General features: G+C 42.8%; 1 protein-coding gene across 9 annotated transcripts in view; it reads right to left on the reverse strand.

Moving 5' to 3' along the window:
* Positions 1-10,207, reverse strand: part of SULF1 (sulfatase 1) — a 124,617-nt gene extending 114,410 nt beyond the window's left edge. For 5 of the 9 annotated variants that reach the window (XM_072852365.1, XM_072852373.1, XM_072852369.1 and 2 more), the window contains exons 1-2: positions 9,866-10,207; positions 8,574-8,666 (exon numbers count right to left, since the gene is read on the reverse strand). The gene's annotated coding sequence lies outside the window, so the exon portion shown is untranslated. The remainder of the gene's footprint in view (positions 1-8,573; positions 8,667-9,865) is intronic. The other 4 variants (XM_072852366.1, XM_072852372.1, XM_072852371.1 and 1 more) reach the window with 2 other exon arrangements.
* Positions 10,208-24,279: the final 14,072 nt, after the last annotated feature.

Consider the following 24,279-nt stretch of genomic DNA (forward strand, 5'->3'; position numbering starts at 1 on the left):
GAGATCTATCTACCATGATTCAGACTCGTACTCTGTTTTAGAAGTTGCCTATTCACTCAGACTCATTTGTGATGCCTATATCCATAGTGTCAGCATGGCAGTTTATTGCCCACCTGAATTTTCATCCCCCATTGTTCAGTAACATCGTTCCTATTAAGTGTAGATGACGATGATTCATGATGAAGCGGGGCAAAGATCTTCTTCAAAGAATGACAGTGGCCCAGGCAGAGCTTTGAAGATAAGGGCTGAGACATGGGCTCCTCATTTCATACCAGATGTGACTCAGCAAGGTGTCTGGAAGAGAGGGGTGAGACATTCTTGGAGACCTGCTCTCCCCTGTGTTAGGCTCTCATCCAAACTAACTGCAACACTTTTTCCAAAGATAAGTTGTTTGACAGTAAGGTATGACTCCAAAAAAACCCAGACCCATAAATACATGCATTACTGAGATCAATTCCAAACTGAAAAGCCCAGCATATTCTTCTATTGCAGGCAGGGAAAAGTGGCAGTTCTGGCAGCTATAGGTGGTTGGAGACTAAAAAAGCAGTGAATAGTTCAAATAGCTACCAGATTCAAGCTCCACGGGTCTTGTCTGTTTTCCAATGTTACAGTAGCACTGGTGTCACAGTTCAGGCTCCAGTACAGAGCGGTATTAGTGCAGCAAATGTAGAATGGCTGAATCACTGCTGCTCATTATCTGAATTATCTCTGACTGAAGGGCAAATATTCTTGTGGCATATTAAAAAATTGCTCTGGACTGGACTTTGCACTGGAGCTCCTGAGGTGTGTGCATGCCATCTATTAGTATTCTCTAGCAGAGGAGTGAAGCAGACAGGTCACAGCAGTAGCATCACTCACCCCAACTGGAGCTGCTGATGCCCATGTCAATGACCTCAGTAAACAGTGCAGAGTATATACAAAACAGCTTTATTCAAAGCAACCTTGAACCAGTACCCAAAGGGAGAACCAACAGAAAGTCAGCAGTGTGGTAGGTATAATCCTGAGTATGACTGCAGAACTCACTCAACATGGGGATGCGTTCAAGGTCCTTGGCCCATGTTTCTCTCCAATAACGCCATGGGTTTCTGACAACAATCAAGGGTTCTTACACGGCACACAAAAGGAGCAATACACAAAGCATGCATGATCTTCTCACACTACTTGTGCTGTCCAGCAGCCAGAAAGAGCAGTGGATCCTCCAGGCTTACATACAAGGTAGACAGGGTTCCTCAAAATGGACAATGTCAGGATATGGTTGCACAACGTTACTTGTCCAAGACAGCACAGACCTCAGTTCTAGCTAGGCATGTCCTTCTTTTACCTGGCTTTTCCAGCCCATGCTGGCAAATACTTTCCACTCTAAAGGATTCACAAGATCTAATAGACTTATTTTTTATGTTAAAGGTACTCATGGTACCCAAGATCAAACCAAGTATCTGTTTCACAGACCTGTTTCTTAAGATATGGTTATACTGCATCTCAAACCCTTCACAAGTTGCTGAGGTACCAAAAGGTGCAAAATTTGTGGAGAGGAAAAGTTTGTGGAGCAATTTAGTGAAAGGGAAAATTGGATGTGAGGTGCATAGGGTGGAAAAGACCTAAAAAAGGGATGTACCTGTTTCAACACTCTTGTGGCTGCTTGTCTTTCTATGTTGAACTATTTGTTATTTTTTTGAGGAACCTGGTGATCCCTGACTACGCATACCTCAAAGTCTCTTCATTTTACCCTTCCTCACTTCAGAGGATCCATGCTTTAGAGGAATTCTCCATACCAAGCAGAAAGGAACCAAAAAACTAACTTAGTAGCCTTTTGCACTTAGGAGTTGAGTTGCAGAGCAGTAGAGCACAGGAAACCTCTGTGAGTCCATGTACCAGCAATGGACTGAAGTTTACAATGAGATAAGCAATGCTGACCCGCTACTGATACAGAGATAAAAGAAAGTACTGGAATGCCTGGCAGGTAAACTTGGGTTAACTTTGGAACGTTTTTATTGGTCTAAGTATGGTAATGGTCTCCCTAAATCTTACACAATAGTGGCCAAGCAGATAGTGTTACAGTCTCAGTTGATAAATTGGCTCTAGATGTAAAATAGATCGCAACAAGGTAAATTTACATGTGCTTTACTAGGGACACATTCAGGAGCTCAGGTATTACAGTTATTCTTTTCAATAAAATAGTGAGGAATGACACCAAGGGAATCTTTGCTAAAAATTACTACAAAGGTTGGCTTAACGCATATTTCTTCATTGCTACCAAGTTACAAAACCTCAAATGTTATTCTAAAAATCTACTGTTGTTAGCATTTTTGCAGTCCTTGGAAAAAGTGACAGTTAAAAGGTATCCTGTGCTGATTATTTACAGCATGTTCAGTTTATTATTGCACTACTGTTCTCTAATTTGTGACTGGCATGCCCTGAGGCAGCCAAGTCAGTGGGAGATAATCCTTAAAAGATTTAGCATAGCTAAATCCAGAAACATGGGTACTGAATCTTTTACAATTCTGTCTTTCTTTCATTCTTTGTCCAACATCATACCCCTGTAAGATCATCCATTATTCTTCACTACACCTTCGGTGCTTGCAGGCACCAACAACTTTGATCCCCCTAAGCTCTACCTGCCCCTCAGGCCTTCGAGACATTCCTTCAAGTAACAACAGTGGGTGATTTTTAAAACATTTTCCTGTAACTTAAATTGTTTAGAAGGAGAAGGCTATGCATTTTTCTTGTCGGCAGAACCCAGCACTGAAAAGGATGACACTTTGAATGAGTACAGTGTTCCATTTCTACAGTCAGTGCCTCAATTACATTTAATCTAAAATGACCATCCTAGTCCCTTCAAGTGAATTGCAGCTCCTGCTGTTCAAATGAAAGACCTGCTTCATGCTTTCTTCTGTGGAAAGTATAGGAGGCACCTTAAAGCACTGCATAGGAATTGCATTACAGCTGTTCAAACATAGACAGTGTTTATCCATGGCATCGCTCATCTGTGGGCCAACCAAGACACTCAAGATTGTATCAAGTCCCTCCAGCTTAAGCTCCTTAGCAATCCTCGTAAAGCAAGTGGGTAAGCTCCATCCCTACATGTGCAACTGAAAGAGGCAGGTGCCTTTGAAGGTTTCCAAGAGGAAATCCTTAGGCCTGCCTAACCGCAATGCCTAGAGGCCTTCAGAGGGACTCTCTTCATTGATCATAGAGAGAATGTGACTTTAGGTAGCTGCTGTATAAGTATTTAAGACCCAGGGGCACCTCAAGTGCCTTGGCTATGCAGACTGGATCCCACCCTCAGAATCTCATTCACCTTTTTTAAAGCAGCAGATCAGCAGGCACTTGTGTTTCTTTCCTGTGTTCTCTTTGTGCCCTGTTTGTTAGCTTCTCTCCAAAGCTTATTTGTCTATTTTAAAAGTCAGAAACAGTAACCGGGGCCTTTCCGCATTCTGAGGGCCACTGCAGCAATCCTCTCTATAAAAATAGATGCGCTTTCATTAAAAGCGCGCATATTTAGCCTTCTGCTCATGGTGACATTGGCACAGTTGCACATTTCTGTTATCACACCTTCTCCTCTAGACACACACAGTGCCCTGGTTCACAGGCTGAGGTCTCACCAGGTAGCTGGGTGATCTTACAGCTCACATCCTCCTAAAGGGATGGCCACGTTTTTCCCCCTCACCCCAAGCCACCAGCTCCAACTACTTCCCTTGCACCATGTGGATCTTCTGTCCACTTGCTGAGCTGAAACAACTTGCTAGGCCAGCAGCAAACGCAGCTTCCCACTGCTCCGGTGAGCTCATTCAGCATGCCAGGAGGTGAGCCAAGAGCCAAACCTGGCATGAGGGAGGAGATGGGAACACACTGCTAGAGGCAGAGGATGGGAGGATCAAGGATGGGTTTCTCCAGGGCACCAAGCTATTCAACTGGCTGAGTGGAGTCAAGGAACCTCACCCTCCTTTGCAATAAAACCCCTTTAACAAAAGGGGAGTTATCAGACAAATGATCAGAAATTCTGGGGGGAGTTGATTACGGTAAAACTCAGGAAAAAAGGCTGGGATGTTTTTAATTGCCAGCATAACATACACAAACCCACCTTATTCACAAAGTCGGCATGCATTTACATAGCGAGATTTGGGATTTCCATTAGTTACATTTACGTTTCTGGAGCTGCATGCAAGTCAGCTTCCTCAGCAACCAGGATTAGGTTTAAAAACCCAGAAAGGAGAGATCTGAACTTCTTGCATTATATCTTGCCTCCAACACTTGAAGCTTTACAAAGGAGGCTACATATCACAAGACTACTGATAAAAGTCAGGAGGGTTGGCAGCTCTGCAGACATTTATGGGCTTGGTAACTCATTTTTCTGTTTTTAAGTGAAAACAGACAAAACAGTGCACATGCTAGAATAAGGAACATCTTGGCACATTGCAATTACAATACTGGAACAGACCACTATTCTGTTTTTATGGACGCTTTTGAGAAGAACAATCCCTATGTTCAACTCCCTGTTACATTTATTCTCCAGAATTCTAGTGCCAAAGGCTTCCCCATCTTCTCTGTGGGCTTTCCAAGCAGAGTTCACCTCCTGTGAAGCACCACAAAAATGCAGCTGCTGTGGAGCAGCTCCTCTTCTTGCTAAGATGGGTTAGTCACATCATAGAGAAATGGCAACATGCAATGCCATAATTACACTCAGACAGCATCAGGAGAGATTTTTTTTTTAGAACATAAAATTATTGACTTCCAGTGTTTTGCTTCCATTTAGAAACTCCATGAAATATTCTGTGGATAATCTAGCATTGATCTACAAAATAGTCTGGATTTCCATAGCACGGTACCACATCTAGTAATATTCCAGAATATGACGGTGGTATCATCACACTAGCCTGTGATAAAATTAGTGAAAAAGAGTGGTTTTGTTTGGAGTTCCAGCAATATTATCAACTTTGCAGGGAGCTATAAAAATTGCAATGTAGAATTGTAGTCAATTGTAAGTTAATTTTTGGTATAAAATAACTTGAAGCAAAATTTTAACAAAGTCATGATAAAATCTTAGGTGAAAAGGTCAACACATATGTTTCACTGTAACCAAATCACCAGTGATGGTTAAGGCTGGGAAGGCTCAGAGCTCCAGGAGTAATAGAGCACACCCAGTAAGAAAGGCTTACCAAACCTTTTAAGCAGATTCTGAAAGTGGGAATTAAAGTTCTGGGAAATCACTGATACCAAATCTGCTGTGTGCAATGCATAAACCAAAAGATGAAACAAGTATTACTTTTATCAGAAAATAAAAGTCTTAAGACACCAAAAATTAAAAAGGGATTACTCTCACCAGTTAACAATAACTTCTGAGCATGAACAAGCAATACTAAAGCAAAGATCTTACAGGGGCTCTCAAAAGGAGTCTACTGACATAACTGAAATATGCTAAAATAATGCAGCTAAAAAGTGTCTGGTTTGGCAATTCATATATTACTGTGTTGCATTCTGAGGTGACACTGGTGAAGGCCTTGAGTCTTTCCACTTTAGAGTGTCCTCTACAAGCACATGATAGTGTTGAACATGTCCTACTTGGTAGGACATGTTGTTCTTACTTGGTAAGAACAACAGTAGAGTTACTGCGCTCTGATCATATGGAAATGGTGAATTAGTGTTGGAGCAAGAAAAGTGACAGACAAAAAAAAAAGAGGGGAGCGAGGGGGAATATTACATTGCTGGTCCAGCTGGGAAGGCAGAGCGATGATTTAGGACTTGTTAAAGGGAGAAGCAGGCTGACTTGCTGCCACTACTGCACAGCAAAGGGGATTGTATCACCTCCCACTCCCTTCTCCCGCTGCTTTCCACACATGCAACTGCGAAGGGACAAGGTCTACAGGTAACTGCAGTGGAGGGACAGCCACAACGCAATGGATTATTCACTATGTACATACAGCCCCCCTACTCCATCTGTAGCCCCCTTACAGCAGCTCTACCTGTGACGGAGGTGTTAGGAAAATCTAGAAAGACAACTGCTGGGTGACACGTGTGTCACGTAGCTCTCTTGTGAATAGCTGTGCTATTCAGCACCTTCTAATTTAATATCCTCAAAATCTCCAAAGCAGCAGTTAAAATTTAAACAGGCATTCTGAAAACACACTCTTGATCCCATTATCAGTATCTGGATGGGATTACAATGAGGGTGGTAATGGTGGAAATTTTTTAGGAGAGATCTGGTATCAACAGCAGGAGTGGCCACTAATTGGATTCTTTCAGTGTCACCGCAGAGTTGTCACGGGACCCTCGTTCTCTGTTGAACACTGCAGCTCTCAAGGCACTCAGAAAGAAGCTTTCTCAATTGTTATCGCATCAGTCTGCCTTCCCACTCAAACACAAATCCCCCAAAGCCCTTTCTAAAGCTAAGGAAATCATGGAACCCACAACTCCCATGACATCTGCGACAAGTGTCCAGCCTCGCCTGGGTAAGAATGAGTCCTGCCATTACTCCTGATCCTGCATGAACAAACATATAACATCAAGTGCAGTATGTAAGTTAAACAAAGCTAGATAATAAACTGCAAACTGTCAAAGTAGTCTCCAATAACGTGATCTAGCCAGAACAGAATTTGCAAATCTTTCAAAATATTTTTTTCCATAGCTGTCTAACTTCCACTGAGTGTGGGTTTTATAATGGCTTCCACATTCGGAAACACTGTCCCCAGCATCACAACATTTTTAATAAATTGTTTTTATCAATTCCTGACTGGAATGATAGCTGTTACAATAATTTTCACCCTGCTACTTGCCATCTCTAGGATACTTCTGGATTCTTACATGCATTTTTTTTCCCTAATGACCTCTCATTTAGCCTACTTTTTGAAGATGTATTTACATGCCATTTGGAAATTCACCAAGGTTTTTTTTTTTTTCAATGTGAAATTACACCAATCATAATTAATTTTTTTTCCTCTGAAACGGAGACAAAAATCAATGAAAGGCCAAGGAGACATGCCAAGCAGCAGAAATTGAAGTTGCATATTATGATGGAACAAGCTCACCCACCTCGATTATAAAGTGCTAAGAAGAGGAAGCCCCTGACAAGCAATAAACTGACACATAATTAAGACAATTCAGGGCAGAACACATTCTGGCTGGAAAACATTTTCTTGGGCTCTGTCTCACTGCTTAGAGCAGCGAGGGAAAAAAAAAAGGTGACACTTTGAAAACAGCTCTATAAAGACAATCAGTATCCCACCTAGTCTGGGGGAAAAAGAAACCCACCAGCTTTTGTGCAATGCAGATTCCCTCACATCACAAACACAGTTGATAGTACAGACATGCCTGGTATGTTCAGCATTCCATATCAAGCAAAGATGAATTAGCAGCAACAAAAATGTATTACAGCTTTCATGCAGCAGTTTATGGATCTTTTTGTACCTCTGGAATTTTTTACCTTGAGCGTACTGTGGATCTACTGAGGTTTGTACTGGTCTCAGATCTTTTCCTCAGATTATTTTTATCTCACTGTGAGGAACATCTTTGTGAGTTCTGAACACTTTTACAGCTGCTAGGATGCTAATGGGAACTTCATGTGTGTACCCAGTACAAGTGCTCTCAGGGAAAAAAAAGCCAATGTCAAAGGAAGGTATGTAGAAGTCACCATAAATATGTCTTTGAATGTTTACCATCTGGAACAGTAGATTACGTTTTGACAAGAAGCTGGACTGCCCCGTGGGCATTGTCTTTTAAACAGCCCCATCATTATAAAGGAAGGAAAAACATGATTTGCTGTTCCCAGTTTCTCAGCAAGATTTTCTGGCAGTGCTAGAGAAACTCATTTTTTTCTAGTAGAACAATAACAAACTGGGCATGTGTAGTTAGCTATGCACTTTCTTGAAAAATATGTTTTCTTATAGATCATCTGATCTGCGATCTGACGATACCCACAGAGAGGGCTGCGTTTCAGTTAGGCTGTGACAGCAGCAGGCTGTGCAAATCACAGTGCTGCACCTTAGCTTTGCTGGAAGACTAAACCTCTGTGCACCGAAGCTGGCTTATTGGACTTCGCACAGGACAGACTGGGAAGAGTGAAGAGGAGAAATCCAATATACAAGGCATACAAGGCTTTAACATAGGGTCATAGTGAGGTTTTTCTTTGGTTTTGTTTTTCAGTTTTAAGCTTGTAAAAGTTTCCATTGCTATTTACAGTGAGAAAGAGTGGTCTGAGAGAAAAATCTAAATGGTCGAATTTATTCACATACGTCCTGGTCTGGTCATGCAGTCATATTAGGGATTTGGCTAATTCTCTGTTTGAAATTGCTGTGGGTCACTTCTGAGGACACATTCTTACTGAAGAGTGTGTTTGAAAATACAGGCTGAGAACAACCTGTAAAGGGGCCAAATAGCCTGCTCAAAAAAAAAAAAAGTTAACAAAAAAGTTGGTTTGAGGCAAAAATATATGTGCAACTTGAAACATGGTTTTATGGGCATCGTTACACAGCTGAATGCCAAAATCACAAAGCACCAGCTATAAATCCCCTTGCTCAGCCTACTAAACAGATCTTATTTCAGAACACATTATATACAGTATTATTTATAGAATATCTCACCTGTAAATGGTGAGGACAGTGTTAGATTTCTTTCACAAGTAGGAGGCCAATAATTCATAAGCACCACAGGTATGTGAGAGTTACTGTGAAGATCTGTTATAGTGCGAAAGAAACAAATCATTTTGTTACTCTGCACAGGGAGACAGTATATATATATACAGTGAATCTTTTATTTTAAAAAAAAAAGGCAAATAACCCATCCACTAGTTTCTCCATCTAGATCATTTAGAGTAAAACAATGAGAACATCTTAATTCTCTGATAAGCTAACATACTGTAATTGATAACATTTCTGACTTCTTAGTTAATTTGCTGGGCTTCCCTGGCTCCAGACATCAATGAACTTAATAGTCGAATTAAATGAAAATGATAGCAGAGTACTTCCATAACTAATTTCTAATTACATTTCTGCCCCTCTTCCTTCCTAAACATAAATTTTTGCTTACTTTTAATTAAGACTTCGGATCGCTAGTTTAGAATCTATAAATATAGCGAGACTTTAATGATCCATTATAGTGATGCTACTTAGTTTTCAATGACTTGTAAAACTTTCGCAAACAGATCTGCAAATGAATTACATCCATCTGCGCTGCTGCAGCTGCAAGAGCAGCGTTACACTGTACCCTGCCTTTCCCTACTTTCCCCATTTTCTCTTAACTTTAAGCCCATGTGTAAGCCAAACCGTGCCTACACCGATCATCAGAAGCCCAGCCAGGTCTCTATAAAGGAGTCTTCAAACTTTACAGACATCTCAAATCCGCTTTCAAGCCCCTCTGCTTTGCCTCCCAGCTGAGCCCCAGACAGGCTGCACACTGCTCAAGCATCCTCCCCAAACCCTAGGCAATACTCCGCCGCGACTCCTTCCCGCCCGACCACGCAGTTTCCACGGATCTGTTGAGGCACGGAGGCATTTCTAGCCGCAGACACAGCAGCGAGCATTACCCGCTTCCCCCGCCCGGAGGTCCCGGCACAGCACGTGTGTGCGGGAGAGGAGAGCAGTGCCTGCGAGAGAGGGAGAGGAGGCACGGCGGGGTACGAGGCACCGCTCCAGAAGAGATTTTCTAATCTGCACCTTCAGAAGCGTGACCTTCGCTGCGTGAAGAGTGGTGGTAGCTCGGTGAAGACGGCCAAGCATCAGGCTATGCTCGCTGTTATCTGCCAGCCCTACAATAGCAGCATTGATAAGGCTGCAGCAACTGGCTTTGACAAGTGTGCTGTGCTAGCATTCCTCTGAAAACCGTGAAGGAAAAAGAGAGAGAGAGAGAGAGAGGCATGAGGTGCCTTTTACTTTACCTGAACAAAGTGTGGGGGTTTATTTTTCCCTCTGAGCTGCTGGAAACGAGTCCTCCCTCTTCTCCCCCAAAGCTAGGTAGTTCTTCTTTTGCTTGCAGCTCACACTTGGGGAAGACCACACAGCTCCAGCAAGGCTGCCTCTCTCCCCTAATCCCCACTCGAGTGTGATGACACACACTAACCCCAACCATCTGTTGAAACACGTCCTCAAGCACTCAGCACAGTGGTCTGTCAAGACGGGCTGCCCAATCCAATCGCTGGGGCTGGGTGGCTCTTAAGGAGCTGGAGGCAGAGACAAGGGCAGAAACTATAGGGCTGAGAACTCTTTAGCAAAGTAACCTGAGATTTTGAGAAAGGGCTGCTATTGAAAAAAAGAGCAGAAGGGGGAGGTACTAGCGGGAAGGTAGAGGGAGTGGATTAGTCTGGTGGCCAGTTGTGTTACTTCTCGCAGCTCCTGGTATTCCCAGGGGACCACTGGGACCCCTCACAGTGGGATGCACAGAAGCACAAGAGCAACACTCAAATCTCTTTATGGCGGGTCTATTGAGGGCAATCTCCGAGAGTCGCTTTTCTAAAAGGGATAAAAGATGCAGTTTGAGATCCTGATAAAGTGCTAATGCGGGAGTCGTTTGCACTGCAACGTGCCACTTGCATCCCGAAATCCCAACTCCTTACCGTGCCGCGATCACCCCGCGGCTGCCTCCAGCCTTCCTGGGGGAACGGCGGAGAGAGGCAGAAGGAAAACCGCGGGGACGACGCGGGGAGAAGAGGGGAGATCCAAAGGGCAAATCTTTCTCCTTCTGCACAGATCTCTGCAAGTCCTTCCCACGAGCCCGCGCTCCCCCGGACTCGGTGTAAACGCCGGGACTCCCCGGCGAGCCCAGCGGCACCCCCGCCGCCCGCGCCCTGCCTGCTGCAGCCGCTCCGCGCCCGCCGCCTTGCTGTGACAGCTCCGGCCGCCGCGCCGCGCCGCGCCCCGGCCCCGCGCCGGCCTCCGCGCCGGCCTCCGCACCGGGCTCGGCGCCGGACCCCGCGCCCCCCCGGGAAGCGGTGCCACCAGCCTGCTGCTTCCCCGCCGCTGCCGCCGCGGCCGCGCCCCCTCGGACTTTCTTGCGGGATGCAGCCCGAGAGTTTGAGGCTCGCTGCCCTTCCCCTCGGGACCCGCCACCCGCTACCCGCCAGCCGGGGCTGGGGGCTCCGGGCAGCGCCTCGGCAGGTCTGGACCGTGTCTAGCCTGTACCTCGGGTTCCCTCGGCCACAAAGCCAGCATTATCACACCTTCCTCCCTCTCGGGGACACTGCCAGGAAAAATACACTAATTTACAGAAGATGTCCGGGAAGGCTAGATAAGGGACACAGAAAAGCTGCTAAGTGCCAAAATAACAGTTCTTTCCTTTCCCCTCCCTGTAATAGGATAGCGTGGAAGAGAGACTTACGATCTCAAGGGTTTTTACCTCATTACCAAGTGCCTGACTTGACACTTGCATTAAATCTACATTTCACGTTATGACAGATGTTGTGTTTTCTTTGAACTGAAAGGGAGGAACGTCGTTTTGGCATTAAAAGTTACTCTGAAAGTGCTAACATCCAACTTGAAGAAAGGCTTGCAATTGTGAAAAGGCACACTCTACCCAGCTACATGAAAGCCATATGAGAGTCTTGAAATGTTGATTTGGCTTACTTGTTCTTTAATACCTTACACAAGGCTGTTTCTGAATCACTAGTGGCAAAGTGAATACTTAATAAAAAGTGAGATTAAAGAGCTGTGGTTTGTGCCCAGTTAGCTGTTATCAGAGCTGACCTGGGGAAGAAAGGGAAAAAAAGAAGAAATTGTAGTCACAATTCCATTTGCTCAAATTCTTCCCAAAAGTGATTATATGGTGTCTGTTTCAGCCTATTAAACTGAAACTGCTTTCACAGATGTTGGGTATTCACTAAAACACTACTCTCTAATCTGCTAATTCCAGATAAATAAACAACTAAACAATATTTTCGACAATAATATGTGGTGAAGTAGGGATGCAACTACTGTCCCTGGGGTATCGTAAGATTCTTAACATTGCCAATTATGTCTTCAGGGCAAGGATTTGGTTTGATTTTGTTTTGTTCTAGCAGACTGTGGTCTGTAAACAGGCTGGATAACCTTACACACTTGGAAAGCCCTGGAGACATTATTAAACTCATTTGCATTCTCTTTAGCTGTACTTCTTACCAGTATTGTATTAGTAACTCTGCATTAAAAATGTATAGTGATCAGAGACGTGGAATATCAACCCGCCCCCCCAAATTGTGCTGTATCATCCTGTGTACTGACTCATTGTCTAAAACGCAGCTCAGCTCACAACTGCTCTATTTGATATTGGTCAGATGAGACGCAAACTCAACAGGGTTTAACCTCTAGATACTTCTAACCTACATGAACGACAGTTATGCACGGTACAATTATTTTATGTTGTGTTGTGTGTATGCTTACCCAATGTTGTGCATTATATCTGTGTATAAATATACATAAACAAGATACTGAGCATTCATATGATGTACAGGCCCCGTTCTGTTATTTTTGATGCCTGCGTAAGTCAGGGATGCCTCTGCTAACGCCTGTCAAGTCACAATTGTGTAAAATTGACATGGTTAAAAGGACCCCTAATTGCATGTTTTGTACACAGAGACACATGCACACACACACTTATCTTCAAAGACTCTTCAACGACTTGAAATACAAACTTTCATCTCCAAAACCAATGTTAGCAATAGCCCTCAAACATTGTGCATGATCATGTTTTCACATAAAAGCTACTGCTGATGTTGCGGGATAGTTTAACCGCTACTCTTATGACTGCAGCCAGATTTAGTTTGCTGTGACAGTTTATAACAGACTTTTCCACCGCTTCTCCTCTATCCAGACTGCCATCTGCAAAGAGTTTAGGTTTTAAAAGCTAAAATGAAAGCTGCACTGGAAGAGCCGTACCTGAAATACTGTTAAAATAATGCATCATAAAACAGGTTCTCAAGTTGACTGTCAAACCCGTGAACTCCTGCTAAGGTCAGGCGGACCCCACTCAGATCAGACTTGTAACAAAGTGAATAATGCTTTATGTAAGTAACTCAAGACAATCCTAATATGCAAGATTAATTGTAGATAATTGTGATATTGAGAAATAGTCACTCCTGTTTTGTTCCCACAGTTATCATGTCCCTTACTTATTAGCTCCAATTAGTTTCCATGGCAGCCAGCAGTGTCTTTAAGCCAGGCCACTGAGCTTCACTCAGCGTTGCCCAGACTAAACTCACCACCTTTCCTCCAGCACAGATGGCTTTGGCAGTTTTGTGTGTCTGTGCGGACATAAGTACTCCCTCACACACTTGCACTGCTGCTCAAGAACCTCATGTAATTCTCAACTCTGGCATTTTCAGCTCTCAAAAGTAATTAAAGGGGATTTTTCATGGTTCCTGCAGCAACCTCAGTCTATCTCTGCTGCCAATATGAATAGAATCTGCTTTTTTATTTCCTTGAATCATGACAAGTCTACCCTGGATTCAGTTAGTTTTGAAGAGTTTATATAGGAACAGTAGAGGTTCTAGAACACGACTAGAAATACACAGACAAGTCCATGGTCAAATTCTAGCCTAAAATGTACACATGCAGAGGCTCATGTTGAGCTTGAGTGATATGTTGATGAGATATAATAAAAAGGCCTCTAAAATCCTCAGTGGCAAAGAAAAGGTAAATAAGGAATTACCATCAAATGTTTGGTTTCTCTCTAAAGATCCTGGCAAATGGCAGGTTCAAAGAAGCACAGAAAGATACACTTCTTCATAAGGAGCACAGTGAAGACTTGGAACTCCTTGCTGCAGGATGCAGTGGAGGAAAAAAATTACATGTATTCAAGTGTTTGGGCAAGCTCATGGAAAAAACCCAATCTACTCACAGCAATTAAATACAAACACAGAACTTCTGGTACAGGGAATCCCTGAACTGCCTGGGGAGGATCCTGGGCAAGTACCATTCTGTGCTTGTTCTATTCTTACAGTTTACCCCAAGCATCTACTATTTTCCACTATTGGAGGGTGCCAAGCTTTGTATACCCGTGATTTAGTGTGGTACAGATGTTCTTGCTTTCTTAAAGAATTTAGCCATTGGTAGTTTTTGGGCCTCATCATGGGTAGTATAAGAGAGATGAATTCTTTTTAAGAAGAACTTCAGCCAAGATTTTTAAAGCAGATTTTTAAAGCACAAGATTTTTAAAGCACAGCTCATAAATCCGTATTCAGGAACCTAAGTAAAAATGGTCTGATCAAAAGTATTGAGTATACAGCAGCTGCTACTGAAGTCAGCAGTTAATTTTATTTTTCTCCATATGTAGGCATTCCAAAGCCAGACATGGGCTTATGTAAAATTTGGGTGCTAAATCCCAAACTATATTCTGTGCAAAAATCTGCTCAGCTGTTTCCTAATCTGGAGTCACCTAAATTCCACAGACACATCGTCTTTTAAAAGCATTCCCCTGGCACCTCTGTGCATTCCCCCATGCTGAAAGCCCAAGCCCAAGGCCAAGCAAGATTCAGGAGGCAGGCATTCCTTCACTTCAGTCCTCTGAATTGCTTCATTGGGCTCTCGGAGTGCACCTACCAAACTTGGAGAGCTTTGAGTAGCATAGTTAAAGATCAACTCTTCTAAAACCTGTCCAGAGGAAGAAAAAATAGATAACTTGTGGGACATGCAACCAAATACCCACTGGGGTAGCTTTCTCCTCACTGTGCCTGTTCACGCCCATTCATTTGAACATAATATTCCAACAATGATTATGTTTTGTAAAAATATGATAAGGCTAATGTGCAAAAAATACTGAAAGATTCAGTGAATCACACACAGTGCAAGTACAGGAAAATGCAGGATTCTCTATCCTAGAAGCGTGGATGCTAGTTCAGGTGTTTCCGAACAATTTCCATATTTTCTGGGGCTTCAAATGTTTTCTAATGTACTCTAATATTTTCTAATGTACTTCGAAATATGGGCATATATATGTACTCTCCCAGTACGAATCCATACATATGCTAGGTACAAAAGGACTGCTTTAGAAATGCATTAAGAGTGCAGTTCCAGACTCACGGTTACCTGCCTGTGCATAGCTGTTATGGGATGGAAGAGTCTAGCCTTCTCCAGCTTTTAAAGGAAGCTCTACTGCCCTCTTCCATCTTCCCTGCAATGGAATTGGATGGTATGGAAGTTACACCCAACTACAATTTATCTCAGTTCTGCAATGCTGAAAATAGTCCCCCTGAGGGGTAACCAGAACAGAGGATAGAGTGCAGGTGAGACAGACAAAAGTTCATAATTGACTAAATTTATCACGGGGCTTTACAATTTGTCAGATTGTTGTCATCACTATCACTTGCCCCCAGAAGAAGATTAATGGTTGCAATGATCGTCAGTCCCAAATTTGTGTTGCTTCACATCCCCTCCCAAAATACTCTTTCTCCTCGGTTACTGTTTCTTCTAAGGTAGCTCCCTTAGTGGTTGCATAGTAAGTCAGTACCAAGCAAGACCACTGCAATAGTGAAAAAAAGACGTATTTCTTACCCTAGCAGGAGGGCTGGTTAAATTTGTCATAGCTAAACTTTTTTTTAAACATCCCAAAATAAAAAAGGAAGAAGAAAAAAACCAACAAATGAAAACCCCACATATTTGTCATGTCATGCTTAGGGAAAAAGAAAACAAAGCCAGCAAAAGTTTTTCCAAGCTAGAGCCTAATATGACAATTTAATGCACTGAGAAGCTGTGGTTCTTCCCTTCTCAGCTGCCAGTTGGCCAAGAGTTCCAACTCCAGCACAGTAAACAAGTTATCAGTGAGTCTGGGAAGAGCTCAAGACACCAGACAGTTGGAAAATAGAGGCAAATAAAAGCAGGAAAATCAACAGACTTAACCAGTCAGCACAAGGTAGGTGATCCCATGCTCAGCAGTAGGGAAAGTGCTAAGAGGAGAGTATATATGGAGTCCATAAGGCTTTAAAGTGTGAGAACTCAGCAAGCAATGTGCTCTCAGAACTTGTGCTGACTTCACATTTTTGGACACGGTTCAGTTTCATTACTGAAAAAGTTTGAGGTAAACCATCCCATACTTAACAAAAACTGAAAAAATGCCAAAAATTTAGAAGCCAGAATGTCTCATAGCTTTTAAAGTAATTATTAGTAAACTGATGACCAATGGTCATCTTTAAGTTCCTCCCTCTTACATAATTCTCAACTTTGCCCTTACTCAAAACTTCCAAACTGAAAGAATTGCAATGACAGAGAATGAAGGACTGAATGACTCCTAGGTTAAACTCATCAAAATCAGTAAAACTTTCATTATGAAGGTTCAATCTTATCATTTCCCCCTTTGAGTATGCCTCTAATATTGCACATAGTCAAGGTACCACTTGCCTAAAAAAACAACTATGTTCATGATGTTTTTCTGGACAGAGCGTGGGAATACACATAGCTTAACATACAGATTCATTTTTTCCTAATGAGTCAAGGAAGCAACAGCCCCTGTAGCCCTTTTATTTTTATAACAACAAAGCATCAGCAAATCCCATAACACTTTAGGAAAATATTTCATTTAACCCCTTTGTGATTTCATTTCAAACATAATGATGAGAATATTTGGGAGCAGAAAGACCAGACACATTGCAGGACCAGCAATACCTCTGTATAGCAGTTTTTATATGATAGCAGGGACCTTTCAGTCTCACTTCTGTTCTCACTGAGAAAACAGGCCAATATGCTTAGGTTGCTTCTCATATATAATTAACTTCATAGTTGCACCTGTTAAGACAATTAACCTCAAGGAAATTGGCACCTAATGTAAGCACCTACAAGTAAACAGGTAGGCTAATGCAGCTGTAATAGCTGGCAGACTCACTCAAGGCCCTGTTGACCATAAATCTTGATGTAGTCATAACACCTAAAGTAAGCACATACTAAAATCATAATACAGCCCCAAGTCACCAGAGAATGATAAGGCAGTATTCATTGTATGGGAGAATGCATTTGCTGGAGCCAAGTTTTCTTAGTGTTGTCTTGGGTGCGACTGGTACCTTCTCCTACCCATAGGAATGACTTAAATGCCAATATCCATCCCTAAAAAAGTATGGGTAGACATGTATAGATAGATAATATTGATATGTAGAATCAAATATATATTCATATATAAAATATATGTATGTATAGAATTATATGTATATAATTCCACATCTAAATCCTTGTTGTTGGGCCTAAATCAAGGATATCATAGATTGAAAAACACACATCATAAAACAGTATGTTTATAAACATGAACTTTAGATAACAATTCAAATGTAGCCAGCTACTTTAAGAAAAAAAATAAAAAAATAAAGTTAATATGCTTATCCTACTGACCCAAACCACTTGTCATTCCCTTTCTAGGTGCCAAAAGCCCAGAATGTCCTCACTCTACTGCCAAAACCTCTAGTTCACCTCCTGAAAACATCTATGGCTCACACCTTGTGTCAGTAAAAAAAATTCTTTGTAGAGAAAACCAAAAAAGTGGGGACAGAGTAAAAACTGAGATGTAATATTGAAAAAGGCCAAGAGGGAACTGTTAACATGGGGTAGAGAGTTGCTGGAAGACATAATGATTACTTTGCAGGTCAGAACAATCCCTCTGGATGTATAAAAAGTCCCAAGAACAGGTGCGGGTCCTGTATCAATGCTGATGGGGGCTTCAGTGATAAAGAGAAGAGAAATGTCATTTTTTTCCAAGCAGAGCTAGTTTTAGGCAAGCATGAGTGATGACATCTGAGGGGCCTACGGGGCTGTCATAGCAGCATTTTGTTCAGCAGTATTGACTAGACACAATTGTGATGTTCCAAGGATGAAGAAAGGATAGGCAAAATTCAGTGGTGTTGTAGTAGTGGCAGAAAGATTTGGGGGAGAAAGGATGGAAAAAGTCATGGTACTTTGGAAAACAAGAAGTTATTAGTTGAATTTTGGCTAAGCAAAAGTGGTCGAGGGCATTCAAGCTGGGCAGCAAGGAGTTGGAAGGCCTTCAAAGTGGGGCGGGGGGGAGGAGAAGGTTTTGAAGGGGTTAGTTAAGGGTTTTAAGGGGAAAAGTTGCAAGAGGGTGCTAGCAGGGTTTGATGTATTTCAGAGAGGTTTTCACAAAAGACAGAGTCTGAAAAAAGACATTGGGCTGCAGAGCCTGCTGGCTGTGGCATTTCTGAAAGGCTGTGGGTGAGAAAAGAGATCCCTGACTCTTCTGACAATCTGCCCCTCTCTGGACTTTCCCTTCAACTCGTGGCACAGGAGGATCTTCTTCCTCATCCTGATGGCTTCACCCTTTCTCTCTCGGTACCCAAAGGTCTCCCCCACTGCCCTTTAACACAGCAGTCACGCTCCCTGTTTCTACTTAGGCAGTCCCTTGGCACTTCCCAGACTGTGACCGCTAAAGGGGAAGGGACACAGGAGAGAGGAAAGGGGCAGAATGGAAGTCTGGCTGGAAAAACATTTGCTGCTCCTGATGCCACCATGGGCCTGAGTAGCCCTTCAGCTCTTCCTTCTCTTCAGCTCTCTGCTCTCTGTCCAAGCAAAACCTACTACAGCAGCAAAGGGAAACTCCCAACAGATAGTCCCATCTGCTGTCCTTAGGCTGACACTTACCCAAAACCTCCTCTTATGGCAAATATAATTATTATTTACTCTCAGTGGTAATTTAGGGCACTGAATCTTTTCCAAGCTTGTGTCAGTGAAGTTGAATTTTAAAAAGACTGGAGCAGGAAGTTGTAATATTTGCCTGGCTGGTTGATTTTATTTTTATTTGAATTCCACATTTGGTTGAAGGGAGGGAAAAATATTTTTCCTCTTCCTTCATTCTGGTATCAATCAGTGGGAAGGTGGAACCTTGTTAGACTAGTATAAAAGGCAGAGCCATTCTTACTTCTGTATGGTGCTACGGAATTCGGAATATTTTTTATAGTTGGCTCATTCTCCTCCCAAGGCTGTACACATGGTTCTAAAAAAAGGACAGAAATGCCATTTTGCAACTACTTTCGAAATTTGTTTTCATTCCACACTTTAATAAACCCAGGGCCTTTCTAACATTTCCTTCAAACTCAATGCTATCAGAGAGTCACTTTTACACTGAAAAATCAGAATTTGCAAAAGAATTGTAGTAAGGGCTGTGGTCTGACATGCAGTCCAACACCCGGCTCCACAGAGGCAGCTGGGAGCTGCACGCCATCTGCAGATGATGCAGCTTCAGAGGGCAGGTTCACATCCAGCAAAAACCACTGGAAGTGACAATCCATCCTTTTTTTCCCTTGCTCTGCTCCTCCCGGTTCTTGTTCCTGCTGACTCCTTTACATAAACATTAGCTGACCACTTTCTTTTTTTTAAATGGCTAAATTTCAGTCAGGTTTAATCAGACCATAAAGCTATGAAAATTCTAGTGCTGGCACAAGAAAAGGCACAGAAACATACAGCCGAGGGAGAGAAGGAAGAAAATGCGTCTCCTTTCAGAGACAGTCTCATCTTAAATGGGCTTAAGCTGATCTTAAAATCAAAATTTGAAAGTCACACAAAGTCCAGGTGAGTCAGACTGGCGAAGCTTTACAGCTGTCATCTACTGAAGGTTGGCACTAGGGACAGAAAGTACTCTAGTAATGGGCAATTGTCCTACTACAGCAGATAAGACCGGTCCCTGAGAGAAGCTGAATTACCTCAAGAGGCAATCATCAGAAAACAAGCACTTTTTTTAGGCACTAGCCCAGGTGCTATTTAAACCAGTCTCATCAACAATAAAGAAGTTTGCGGAGCTGAGTTTGATTTCCTCATAGTGATAGACTTAGACTGAGGTTAGTGTCTCTGCCGTATTTTTTGAGAGACGAAAGGAGGCTGACCTGTCCTGTCAAGAAGACAGCCTGACACAGGAACACCATAAATAGCCTTGGCTTGTGCTGGAGATGTATTCTGCCAAAGAGTGCCCTTTTGAAGTCGTCTTCTTTGGGTGTTAAGAAAGCCAAGATGGTATTTTCCACATAAATTAATATAGAGGTTTTTAAACCTGCTGTAAGGGTTTTTAAACCTGACTACACCCACTATGTGCTATCATGACTTTGCTTCATAGTGGTAAAATGGTCTACCGGAACTGTCTGAGAAGAAAAAGAAATTGTATTTTATATGTATGTAAATATATATATACATATAAACACCATCTTTTATTGCATTTAAGATTTTCCCTTTTAGTTGAGAGTCTCTGAGCAAAAGAAAAAAACTTTTGACCCGTCGTCTTTCCAGAAGCAGCTGACAGCTTGAACTAAGCTTTGTGCTTTTACAGCCTGGCCCTGCAGCAGGACCAAGCAGACAGATCATTTCACTGAAATGAATCACACTTACCCTGCTACAAAATATCCTTTCATGCAAACGAAGCCACAGCTAAGTTTGAAGACAGCAGTACCTGAATCATAGGTAGTAATGCGATAGCTGATCAATAGCTGTGTCACAGCACTAATAATAAAGACACGCTAACAAACCACGCGTTAGAGCTAGCTGCAGATCTTGACCCCCGCCTGTCTCATGTGCTGATGAAAAAGCCCAACAAGTGAAAGTAGTAGAGTTTGTTGACTGTTTTAGAAGTGGTTTGAGCTAAAGATCTGATCTGCTGTCTTGCGATCTTTCTTTCACTTAAGAAAATCAAGAGAGAGGTATTTGATCACTGAATGACAGTAATCATTGGCATATCATCAGTTACTTTTGACAATAAACCTTTCCACTTGTGGTGAGTTACTTATTAAAATAAAAATTGGTCATTTTTCTTGGGACAGCATAGTTTCCTGCAGATTTTTTCCCATTGGAGTGTTATTCCTGAAATTAGCACAACCTAAGGCAGCTTGTGTTAACTCTTTCTTATGCTAAACAGCCCTTGTTAGATTAACAGAACAAAAGCTTTGATTGTAAGTGCAAATACGTGTGAGAATCTAGAGTCAAAGCACATTGGTGGCTTTTTTCTGAATGACTTGCTTTGGTGCAAGTTTCCAAATAAAGATTTAATTGCACCCACTTGCATCAATTACAATATCAAAGCACAGAAGTTATAAAAACAGAAGGTGCATACACAATGGCTATTTCACAGTCTGTTTTGAAAACAGATTAAACACAGTTATAATGATCATTTCTTCAAAAGAATTTAGAGATTATCAGAAACAGAACAGACTGTGGATTTTAATTGAAAACTCAGTCCGAATTCATTGTATCCCTCCACCCCAGCCTGGTCTCCTTCACAGCATTCAACAGAATAGTTAATGAGTGGTTTTAACAGGAGGAGATCTGAAACCAGGAGATAAATATGGTTGCAGTAGCCAGTTCTTAATATTGCAGTGCCTGTGGTAGCTTTGGGTGATCTCATTTCCTGCACTTACGCTTTGACGTAATAACACTTAGCACCTGTACATATAACTTAGCAATTCATTCTAACAACCCAGGCACTCTTCACAGGCCCCTTGGATTTGAAAATAACTATCTATCTGTACATTTCCAAGGAGAAACCCTTGGAAAGCCCTTTGTGAATCTGAAATTTCAATATCTCTCTGAAGAGAACACAAAAAAAAAGAATAACGCAAAAAGAACAGAGCATCTTTTTATGTTTTGCATATTAATAATCACAAAGACCTTTGTTTAGACCATAGAAATTCCCTGGAAAGTGTTCTGATACAGATTATACAATACAGTACATATTAAAAACAAGTCATATCGATAATACTTTTGAGAAACATAGGCCTAAATTTGAACCTCACTTAGGCAAATCAAAAATGTTTAATTAATACAGCTCAATAGTTATTAGATCAAGATATGAATGTATATAAGTTCCACTACATATTGATTGGTGAAAAGTAAGGAATATATTGAAAAATGTGGAGAAAGTTGATATAATGTTTGGCAGAAAGAATTCCTTTATGAACATAATGTATTGGTTACGTAATTTCATCTTTTTTACACAATGATTTTATTTTCTGGGGGTTTTTATTTCCACAAGCAGAATGACATTACAGACCTCCCAGGCAAGGCCCTTCATATACTGGGTTTTCTGAAGACTGTTTCATTGGAGTTTAATTCTGATCATTTTGCCAAAGCAGCAGTCACTGCTGAGAGTGCTTCCCATCCCAAATTAAGCCTCAGGTCTTGTCCACAGGGTGAGATCTGGACCACTTTGACTCTTCCTAAACACGTGCATGTGGCCTCTCAATTGTCCCTAGCGCCGGGTCAGGGCACACCACTGCTTGCTGTCATAGTCTCTTCAGCTGCTTAGAAACTCTCTGCTGGCCTGGGACCTCACTCCTAGAGCACCCCAGTTTTATGAATGCAGAAGACATCCCCCTGTATCTGTATAGCACTTGCATCAAGTTTGCCTCTGCAAAGAATCTGTCCCAATGTTTTAGGAGACTGAAAAAACCTTTCGGAAAAATTGCTGCCTCCTAAATTTACTTGGCTTTTTCCTAGAATCATAGAATTGTTTAGGTTGGAAAAGACCTTTAAGATCATAAAGTCCAACTGTTAACCTGGCACTGCCAAGTCCACCACTAAACCATGTCCCTAAGCACCACATCTACATGTCTTTTAAATACCTCCAAGGATGGTGACTCAACCACTTCCCTGGGCTGCCCGTTCCAACGCTTGATAACCCTTTCAGTGAAGTAAAATTTCCTAATATCCAGTGTAAACCTCCCCTGGTGCAACTTGAGGCCATTTCCTCTTGTATTTTGGGAGAAGAGACTGATGCCCACCTCGCTACAGCCTCCTTTCAGGTAGTTGTAGAGAGCAATAAGGTCTCCCCTGAGCCTCCTTTTCTCCAGGCTAAACAACCCCAGTTCCCTCAGCTGCTCCTCATAAGACTTCTGCTCTAGATCCTTCACCAGCTTCGTTGCCCTTCTCTGGACACGCTCCAGCTCCTCAATGTCTTCCTTGTAGCGAGGGGCCCAAAACTGAACACTGTATTCGAGGTGCATCTTCACCAGTGCTGAGTACAGGGGCACAATCACTTCCCTACTCCTGCTGGCCACACTGTTTCTGATACAAGCCAGGATGCTATTGGCCTTCTTGGCCACCTGGCCACACTGCCGGCTCATATTCAGCTGGCTGTCGACCAACACCCCCAGGTCCTTTTCCGCCGGGCAGCTTTCCAGCCACTCTTCCCCAAACCTGTAGCGTTGCATGGGGTTGTTGTGACCCAAGTGCAGGACCCGGCACTTGGCCTTGTTGAACCTCATACAATTGGCCTCGGCCCATCGATCCAGCCTGTCCAGATCCCTCTGTAGACCCTTCCTACCCTCAAGCAGATCAACACTCCCACCCAACTTGGTGTCATCTGCAAACTTACTGAGGGTGCACTCGATCCCCTGGTCCAGATCATTGATAAAGATATTAAACAGAACTGGCCCCAACACAGAGCCCTGGGGAACACCACTTGTGACCGGCCGCCAACTGGATTTAACTGCATTCACCACAACTCTTTGGGCTTGGCCATGCAGACAGTTTTTCACCCAGCAAAGAGTACGCCCGTCCAAGCCATGAGCAGCCAGTTTCTCCAGGAGAATGCTGTGGGAAATGGTGTCAAAGGCTTTACTAAAGTCTAGGTAGACAACATCCACAGCCTTTCCCTCATCCACTGAGCGGGTCACCTTGTCATAGGAGATCAGGTTAGTCAAACAGCACCTGCCTTTCATAAACCCATGCTGGCTGGGCCTTATCACCTGGTTGTCCTGTACGTGCCACGTGATGGCACTCAGGATGATCTGCTCCATAACATTCCCCAGCACCAAGGTCAGACTGACAGGCCGGTAGTTCCCTGGATCCTCCTTCTGGCCCTTCTTGTAGATGGGCGTCACATTTGCTAACCTCCAGTCAACTGGGACCTCCCCGGTTAGCCAGAACTGCTGGTAAATGATGGAAAGTGGCTCAGTGAGCACTCCCACCAGCTCCCTCAGTACACTTGGGTGGATCCCATCTGGCCCCATAGACTTGTGTGTGTCTGAGTGGTGTAGCAGGTCACTAACCATTTCCCCTTGGATTATGGGAGCTTCATTCTGCTCCCTGTCCCTGTCTTCCAGCTCAAGGGGCTGTGTACCCGGAGAACAACTGGTCTTACTATTAAAGACTGAGGCAAAGAAGGCATTAAGTACCTCAGCCTTTTCCTCATCCTTTGTCACTATGATTCCCCCTGCATCTAATAAAGGATGGAGATTCTCCTTAGCCCTCTTTTTGTTGCTAATGTATTTACAGAAACACTTTTTATTGTCTTTTATGGCAGTAAGCATATTAAATTCTAATTGGGCTTTGGCCCTTCTAATTTTCTCCCTGCATAACCTCATGACATCCTTGTAGTCCTCCTGAGTTGCCTGCCCCTTCTTCCAAAGGTTAC

The sequence above is a fragment of the Ciconia boyciana genome, chromosome 2 (genome assembly GCF_034638445.1).
Source record: "Ciconia boyciana chromosome 2, ASM3463844v1, whole genome shotgun sequence".
NCBI classification, from domain to species: domain Eukaryota; kingdom Metazoa; phylum Chordata; class Aves; order Ciconiiformes; family Ciconiidae; genus Ciconia; species Ciconia boyciana.